The following is a 10,163-nucleotide window of genomic DNA, read 5'->3' as shown; positions in this document are numbered from 1 at the left end:
AGCATAATTTGTTTAACTGCTGATGATAGTTGTTCATATATAAAAGAATAAAAGCCCTTTAGAACTCAGTCCAACTAGCTGTTTTTCAGGCTTTACAGGCAAAATTAAAGCTTTCCAACAACTTCATTTTTTTCCTCAAACAAAAGGTCTGACAGGTTTTTACACATTCAGAACAGAAAATTCACTTTGCATTCTAATTTGTTGGGGACATGCTCAATGTTCATTCTCTCTGTTAACATTATTTCTGATATAAAAATTCAAACTGATTGCACCTCTTATACTGTGGAATATTACTTGGTGAGTCAATAGATATAAATTTGGATAAAATTTAGACACAAAACCAATTGATCTTTTGTTAGTCCTTCTTGTTAACAGTTGTTGGAAAGCGGTGGGATGATAAAAATGTCTGATATCTTAATACCATTTCTATTTGTCACCTGGTCATCAAGATATTATTCAAAATGGCATGCTAATTCTAAAAAATCTACTAAATCTGTTTTATGCGAGTCCTGGGAAGCCAAGAATTCAGGCATAACAAACTAAACAATAAGCGATGTCTACCTAACATTTGTTGAATTTAGGACAAAAGCAAAATGTGTATGTTATTTTGTGATAAGAAAGCTTGCCAATTATCCCAATTTCCGTTTTTTTCTCAGCTCAGAGCATCATATACATAATCAGCCAATAGATATTCATGGTCACACAATTACACACAACATTTCTTATTGTTTGTGTTCCAATCATCTAGGTTACTTGCTAAAATGGAGTATCACAGACCCAGCCTAATTCAACACATTCAGTATTTCAGGAGGTTAGAGTGGAGAACTCTCTATTTTCCAATAAGTTTGGGGTCCACTGGGATAGACATATTAAAAATAAATTTTAGACTCTGCTACAACTGACTGCTTGCCTCGTTGGAACCCCTTCCCAACTTCTCTGATGATTACCAAAAAAGAGAGTTACACATTGTTGATGATCCACCCAACTGCATGTGGTGGTGGGTATTCATTTGTTCTCACTCATTCTTATTTTCTGACAATTGCATTCAGGACTTCACATTTTTTCAAATACTATTTTAGCTATATCACACAAATTTTGATGTGGAGTGCTTTTCATGGTTATTAAATTCTAAGTATTGTGCAGTGCTTCTGAAGGCTTCTTTATATGTAACTCAAAATGCTGTTTCAAACAGAAACCATTTTCAAATAGTGGTTAACAATAACTGAAATAATGTTATTGCTATAGCACCTCAAGTATACTGGAGTTTAAATAAGGTTTTTGACTATCGTCTGCAATTTCAAAGGCTAATCCACCCATGATTTTTATGGAACAATGAGCTAAAACTTAAAAAACAAGTATTTGTAAAAATGAATTCCTAAAATATACAAACATTTTAAAGTTGGTGACTTTCTACTTTAGTAATAACTGTCTTTATTGGAAAAAACTATATAATGTTGCATCTCTAAGAATAGTCAAGATGCTGATTCCAGTCCTTCTCATAAATATTTTCTTTATTTAGTTATATGAAGATATCTTAACAAAAAACGTGTTCAAAAATAACCTTTGCCAATTTCTCCCAAAGCAAAATGTCCTGTTTTTCTTTTTGCATGCTTGACTTGTTAAGCCAACATAATGATTCACAAACTTAAATGTACAATAATAGTAATTCAGTGGCCTTCATTTTTCCTGTATTATTATTATTATTTAATGTTTGAGGCTGGCTAGTAAGTGGCAAGTGAAGACATTTTGAGCAGACAATCTACTCTCTCAATACTGGGCATATCTTGTCACCGATTCCTTCAAGAGCAGAGAACAGAACTGAACGGAATTAGGTGAAAGATTTTCCAGAGTACTGATAATACTGACAGTAAGATAATCATATTTTAGAGTTCTCCTGGATAATAAACTTATAATCTGAAAGCCAGTCAATTAGACACAGACCCACTTTATTGAAAACCAGGCATATAATAATAGTCACAATATAGTCACCATCTCCACTGGTAAACACCAATTAATGTCCAAACATTACCACATCTGAGGTCCTCTAATCTCTGCACTGCCGACTCCCACAATCTGGTATGAGATGATCAGTTTGCTTTTTCAGAGAGATCATTCCATAAAATTCACTGTTCCCTTGCACTGGAAACTAAATGAATTCAACATTTTGTTTCAAATATTAAATGACGGTTTCTACCTCTTTTTTTTTTTCTTTTTTCTTTTTTTTTTTTTGAGATGGAGACTCACTTTGTCGCCCAGGCTGGAATGCAGTGGCCTGATCTTGGCTCACTGCAACCTCAACCTCTGCAATTCTCCTGCCTTAAGCCTCCCAAGTAGCTGGGAATACAGGCACCTGCCACCACACCCAGCTAATTTTTGTATTTTTACTAGAGACGGGTTTCACCATGTTGACCAGGTTGGTCTCGAACTTCTGATCTCAGGTAATCTGCCCACCTCAGTCTCCCAAAGGGTTGAGATTATAGGCATGAGCCACTATGCCTGACTGGTCTCTTTCCTTTTATAATAGCCAAATTGCATAACAGTATGGTCCCCTATATTTTGAGGAGACTGTCTTATTTGGCTTGTCTATTGTGGTAAATGGAGTGTAGTTTTGTTTAAGAAATCATTATGTAGGGAAACATAAATAGAACACACAGAAACAATCACACACATACACGCTTAGGTACCATTGTCATAAAGCATGAATTCTCCTTTCAAATTAAAATCAAATATTAGAGGAAATTGTTTAAAGAATAAATGAGAAGTGAATGACATGTTAGTATGCCCCAGAGTTAAAGCTGTAAATATCAGCTTTAAAACTTGTTTCTACTTAGGAGTACTAGAAAATAAAAAAGAAAGAGCCGAAAGTAACTTTTCCTTGGCAATAATTTATTTCTCTTTTCAAGGGGGTGTAGGGAGGAAACCTCAATTTTCTGCAGGGAATTATTTTCTTTGGGAGATGTATCTTCGAAAAGTTCTAAAAGTCAATATACTGTTAAATAAGGTATAGATTGAGACAGAAGACACAGTCAATATGTATATAAACTTTTGTCCATCATACTAAATATTTGATATTTACCCTGGGGCATGGCTACATGATGAATATGCACATGGTTTCTGGGAAGAACAAAAATTATCTGTGGGCAGTGATGTGTAAGAGGCTGAAAGGGAAATTTAAAATTTCCATTGGAGGGAGGCTCTGTTTTTTTCATAAATTATTTATATGCAACTATTGAGATGCTTGCATGCATCATAATCAAACAGGTTATATTATGGCTATTAGGACCACAAACCATGTTTGACTGGTTGTACAAAAGATACCTAGGAATAAAAGATGAGGATCATCTAGAGTCTAAAATAGTATCAAAATAATTCTTCCAGAAACATCTACGTGGACTTCTATATCTGGGTTTGGAGGAAAATGGCAGAATATATTAGCACATGTACCATTCACAATTTAATTCAGGTTTCTTTATCAGTTACTTAATAAGAAAGTAATCATGCACTTCTCTTCTGATGTCTATACTGTCACTGAAAAATAGTATTAAAAAATAAAACACCAACATAAGAAAGTGAACAGAGTTCTGTTTCATTGTTTATTAGAGGTAAAAAATAATAATTCTACATATGTTCTCATTTCATCCTCATAACCACCTAGGATTTAACTCTTGGTATTTCCATTATAAAGGTCATAAAAAGGAGATACAGAAAAATAAACTGATTAATAAAGATAAAGGGGTAGTGACATCAATAAAAATGGTAAAGTACAGATGTGTAAAAATCTTCCTCTCCACTAATGCAATGGAAACAAGAGCAAAAAAACGCAGAATCAATTTTTTCTGTATTCAGTTAGTTAACTAAAGGCTTGTGGCAATCCATGGAACATTTATTTAAAATACACATAAAAAATCCGCTGCATCTCAGTAAAAGTGAGCTTTGTAACCATTTAACTAATTATATTCCTGTGATTTTTTCTTCAAGGTCTGTAATCGCTATGAAAAACAAAATCCAACAACCATGGTGATGACCACAAACTGCAGTCATGTGAAGGGGTGAAAGAAAATTAGAATGCCTCCAAAACTACATGACGAAGAATTGTCTTTATCTAACATTTCTGGTTCCCTGAAATGTCTCGCTTGCAAGAAAACAAAGAGAGTTTCCATTGCCAGCAGACTTTTCCCAGGAACATTTGTGAAAAATGTGAAAAATCACAGTCTGAGGCAATTGCTGCGCACTCTAGCTTCCTGAGGTGGTAGATAACAATTAGGGAAAACAATAGACTTTAAAAAATGCTTAGAAAGAAATTCTGGGGAGCAGAATGACTATGGAAGGCTTTGAAAAGCTCTAACATATTCCTGGTAGTCTTGAAGGTCATATGCATGCACAACACTGTTTGTATGCCCAGGGTTATGCTTATATTCAGGAAAGACATGTGGATGGTCTAAGCTCCCACTTCTGATTGATCTGAGGCTCTGTGCAAGAATTAAGTGAAGGCTAAGATGAAGTTCTTAACTGCCTAGCTTAATTAAAGCTGTGCCCCAACATGCATACAGCAGGGTCTCTTGGCAAAGACTGGGAGACATACTGGTTCTAGGCTTCGAAGACAAACTTTGTGCAATCACTATCTGACCTCTAATCTAACTGAGCAGACTTCAGTGGCCACACACGACAAAGAATAGACTTTGTAGAATTAGTTCATATTAGACAGTGAATAAGCAAAAACAACAACAACGAACTATGGGAAAGTCAGATAATTTAATTTCAAGAATTTATATCTTTTAATTGTATGCTTCCAGTTTTTAACAGAAAATTAATACGAAAACCAAAACACAAGCAAAGTAGAACAAAACAAAAACAAAAGCCAATACAAAATTGTGTGTACAGAGGGAGTAAAGCAGTCAATACAAGTAGTCCCTAAAAAAGCCTAGATGATCAATGCACTAGACAAAGATTTTAAATAAGTTATTTCAAATATGATTAAAAGAAAGTATGAGAGTTATGTCTCACCAAATACAGAATATCAATATAGAGACTGAAATTATACAAAAAAGAACCAAAGAGAAGTTCTGAAGTTACAGTGTGTTATAACCATAATGTAAAAATCACTAGAGGGGCTCAATAACACATTTGAGCACAGAGAAAAATGAATCAATAAATAAATTTAGGATAGATCAGTTGAGATTATCCAGTTTGATAAACAGAAAGAAAAGTACTTTCAGATGAATGAAAATGGAGAGAAAACATATTAATATATACATGTAGCCAAAAGCAGTGTGTATAGGGAAATTAGCAGTTGTAAATGCCTATACTAAAAAAAAAAACAAACCACGGATTTCAAGTTAATAATCTTTTATCTTAAAGTCTTATATAAAAATAGCAAAGTAAACCCAAAGCAAGCAGTAGAAAAAAGTAATGACTATTAGTTCAAAAATAAGTATAGGATACTAAAACAATACAAAATTCCAACAAATCCAATGTTGGTTTCTGTTTAGAACAGCAACGAAAAAAGACAAATCATTAGCAAGGCTGACCAAAAAAAACAGAAAGAAAAAGAGAAGACTTAAAAATTCAGGAGTGAAAGAAGGGAAACTATTAATAAAGATGCCAAGGTCATCCAATAAGAAATGAGCAGTTATTTCAACAAATTATGCTGGGATAACTGGATAGCTATATGCAAAAGAATAAAGTTGAACAATTAACTCATATATATATATATATATATATATATATATATATAAAACTCACTCAAATTGATTAAGGATCTAGGTGTAAGAACTAAAATTATAAAACTCTTAGAAGAAAATATAAGTATAAATCCTCACGAATTTGTCTATGCACGCAATATTAACAAAGTAAACCCAGGAGTATATGCAAGTAAAACTTTCGTAAACTAATAATGTTTTTAGATTTTATACTAGAATTAAAAGAATGGTTAAAATTTCTAAATCCATTATTATAATTCATTGCAAAGCCTAAAACAATGAAAAAATGCTTAATGTGTGAGGCACATTTTAAATCATATTAAGGACAGAAGATGAAAAAGACATCAGATGAAACAAAATTAAAAGTATAAAAGTATAAAAATATATACATTCTTAGAAAAATATTTATTAAAACTGACTTGAAAGCAAATAGAACCTCTGGGAAAAATAAATGGACTCTGTTTTAAATTATTAAATTAAAGAAAGACTAGGCCTGGGTTTATATAGTAAAGTTTTGTCTTTTTAGTGCACAGTTATTTGAGTTTTGACAACTGCATACAGTTTTCACTGCCACTATCAAGAAAGATAATGGTTCCAGCATTCAAAAAATTTCCTGTGCTGCCCCTTTGTGATCAATCCACCTTCTACCTCAAACCTCTGGAAACTGCTGGTCTGTTTCCTGCTCCTATAATTTTCCCTTTTCCAGGATGTTTTATACATACAGAATCACACAGTGTGTACTCTTGTAAGATTGGCTACTCTTACTTAGCATAAAGCATCTGAGATACAGCCATCTTCTTCTGAGCAATATTTTATCCCTCTTCACTGTTGAGTAGTATTCCTTTATATTAATATACCATAGTTTATCTATTTAACCGTAGAAGGATGTTTAGATTTTTAAAGATTTTGGTATTATAAAGGAGCTATAAACTTTTACATTCAGATTTTTCTGTCCTCCTTTCTATTGGATAAAAAATTAGGAGTAGTATTGCTAGGTCATGCGTTTAATGTTATATTTACCTTTAAAAGATGCTGTATGCTTCTGTCCAAAGCAGCTGTATTGTTTTTTATTCCAACCAGAAATACAGAAGAGCCACATTTGCTCCAAATTCTCAGAGGCACTTGGGTTGTCATGTCAGTATATATTTATTTTATTTTATTTTATTTACTTTTAGCTATGTAAATGGGATGATATTCGTATCTCTCTGAGGTTTCATTTTGCATTTCCCTAATGACTAATAATATTGAGTATCTCTGCATATGCTTTGTTGCCATCTGTATACCTTCTTTGATAAAATATATGTTCAAATATTTTGCCTATTAAAAACATAATTGTTATTTGTTTATATAGTGAGTTTTAAAACTTTATATATACACATATATATACACGTATACACATATATGACCAAAGAAACATATCTACATCCTATTTAGAATAGAACCAAAGAAACATGATATCCTTATGTATGAACCTAACAAAATATGTGCATAATGTATGCTAAAAATTACAAAACAATGGTGAAAATGCAATCAAAGAATATATAAATAGAGAATTAAACAATGTTCATGGATTGAAGGACCAAATAATGGGATGATGTCAAATATCTTCAAATGATGTATTAAGTCAGTGTAATATAGGCTCACCTTTATGTTTAATAAAAATATCCCAATAAAAATATCAGCAGAATTTTTGTGAACATTAAGAAGCTGATTCAAAATATTTATGGAAAATGCAAAAAAATCCAGAAGAGTAAAAATTAATTTTAAAAAGTTTATTTTATGTATCTACAGAAAACAAGCACTTTAAATATTTATTTTCAACTATTTTCTCCCAGTTTTAGCTTGTCTTTTTATTTCTTAATGAAATCTTTCAAAGGGCTTAATTATGATGAAGTACAATTGACCTGAATTTTTATGTTATGAATTCTACTTTTGGCGTCATATCTAAGAATATTTTGACTAATTTAATTGTATGATAATTTTCTTCTAGTACATTTATAATTTTGGATTTCATGTTTGTCACTAAAGCATTTTGAGTTAATTTTTTAAAATTTGCATGCAAGGAATACGACAGCAATTTTTAAAAATTGCATATGAACAACCAGTTTGTCTAGAACTATTTGTTTACAAGACAGTGTTTTCTCCATTGAGTTTCTCTTGCACTTTTATGAAATACCAACGGACCATATTTATAAGTTGGCTTTTTAATTCTGTGTTCTGTTTCATTGATCTGTATGTCCAGACTTTTGCCATGATTAGTAGTTTTAGTTTTATAGTTAGTATTTAAATCAGATAGTATGAGTCCTCTAATATTATTCTTTTTTCAAAATGATTTTAACTTTTCTGTTTTATTTTGCATTTCGATAAATATTGTGAATCAGCTTGCTAATGTTCATAAAAATTCTGCTGATATTTTTATTAAACATAAACGTGAACACATGTTGCATTGTCTCTATATATTAGTTGAAGATATTTGACATTTCATTATTAGGTCTTCTAATTCATGAACATGGTTTAATTCTCTCCTTATTTATACATTCTTTAATTGCATTTTCATCATTGTTTTATAATTTTTAGCATACATTATGTGCTTTTATAGATTTATACCTAAGTATATCATATTTCTTTGATCCTACTGTAAATGCTATCTTCAAATGTTACTTGCCAGTATACATAAATGAAATTTATTTCTGTATATTGACACTGTATCATACAACCTTGTTAACCTCACTATTTGTAAGACTTTTTATGAAAAAATCATATCAAATTTTTAATGGAAAAATCATAGCAAATCATATAATATCATCATGAATAGACCAAGCTTAAATAAACTTTTACTTTGCAACCATTTATTACTGTACTGCTTTGACTAGGATATCTCATACAAGGTCCTGCTGCTACATTTATTATTTGACAACTAGGGCCCACAATTCTGTCAATTCTATGAGACAAAAGAGGGAAAAAACAATGCAGTTTCTTTTTGCATTCTTCAGGCCACAGGGCCTTTTTGCTAGTTCTTCTGGCCAGAAAGATTGAGTTTTTCTTTGAGTTTCAGCTGCCTGCTGCCTCTGCCATAGCTCTAGGGCTGAGAGTCCATCTTTAGGGCACAACCACGACAGAGAATAGAGGGATAAAAAGGTACAAAGAATAATGGAGATTTTCTTCATACTCTGTACCTTTGAGAGGCCCATTTTCCTGGACCTCTGGCCAGAAAGATGGAGATTTATTCCTGAAATGTTGATGCCCACATAATCTAACAGCATGATTCCTTTCCCAATTTCTGGTCAGAGCGTTGTGAGAAATAATAAATAAATAAATAAATAAATAAAAACTGGGAAACTGTCCCTGTATGTGCTACTTCTCGAAATGTTCACTTCCTTTCCAAATCTGCCTCCTTCAGGATTTTCAATTGGTTGGTTTTTGTATGTTGCCCAGATATTTAATTTTTATTTTTAATTAGTAAGAGGAATAGGATACAGTGAGATTACTCTGTTTTTCTCAACTCCAGAAGAGTCTGATGCTTTCACAGAAAAATTAATACAAATATTCCAGGAAAAAATATGCAAAATTTTAATAATAATTTTAATAACAAAAATTTCAATAATCATCTTTTTCAACAACGTAGCTATATTGTATAAAATGAGTATAAATACATTTAACACATTGGCGAAAAATATGTTTGGAAAGTTTTAAACACATTTTAATTTTCTAAAACAGAGAGGGAGAAGGTGCAGAATGTGTTCCCATGCTTTTAAATTTTAAATAGAGTACTATTTATACCAGAAACTAGATCCCAGGAGACTAGGTCTTGAATAATTAATGAAACAAACATTTTGTTTTAAAATAATTATGTGCATTTTGAATACATTTTTAATTGAGATTTTTCTTCATTTAATGGGAGTTTCAGTAGCTTATCAATCTAGTTAAAATTACTAAAATGTCCATGTTACCCAAAGTAATCTATAGATTCTATGTAATCCCTATCAAAATTCCATTGACTTTTTTTCATAGAAATAGAACAAACAATCCTAAAACTCGTATGGGACCACACACACACACACACACACAAAATAGCCAAAGGAATCTTGAGCCAAAAGAACAAAACTGGAGGCATCACACTTCCTTACTTAACTAGATTACAAATCTTTGGTAATCAAAATAGCATGGCACTGGCATAAAATCAGACACATGGACCAAAGCAACAGAGTAGAGAGCCCAGAAAGGAACCCATGCATATATGGTCAGTTAATTTTTAACCAAGGGGCCAAGAATATACAATGGGAAAAGGATGATCTCTTCAATAAACAGTGTTGGGAAAAGCGGACATTTACGTGCAGAAGAATGAACTTGGACCCTTATTGTACATCATATAGAAAAAATAGACTCAAAATGGATTAGACTTAAACATGAGACCAGAGATTATAAAACTAGAGGAAAACATAGGGGGAAAGCTATTAGATATAA

Source organism: Chlorocebus sabaeus, chromosome 5, assembly GCF_047675955.1.
Source record: "Chlorocebus sabaeus isolate Y175 chromosome 5, mChlSab1.0.hap1, whole genome shotgun sequence".
NCBI classification, from domain to species: Eukaryota; Metazoa; Chordata; class Mammalia; order Primates; family Cercopithecidae; genus Chlorocebus; species Chlorocebus sabaeus.
This window is presented reverse-complemented; position numbering follows the sequence as displayed.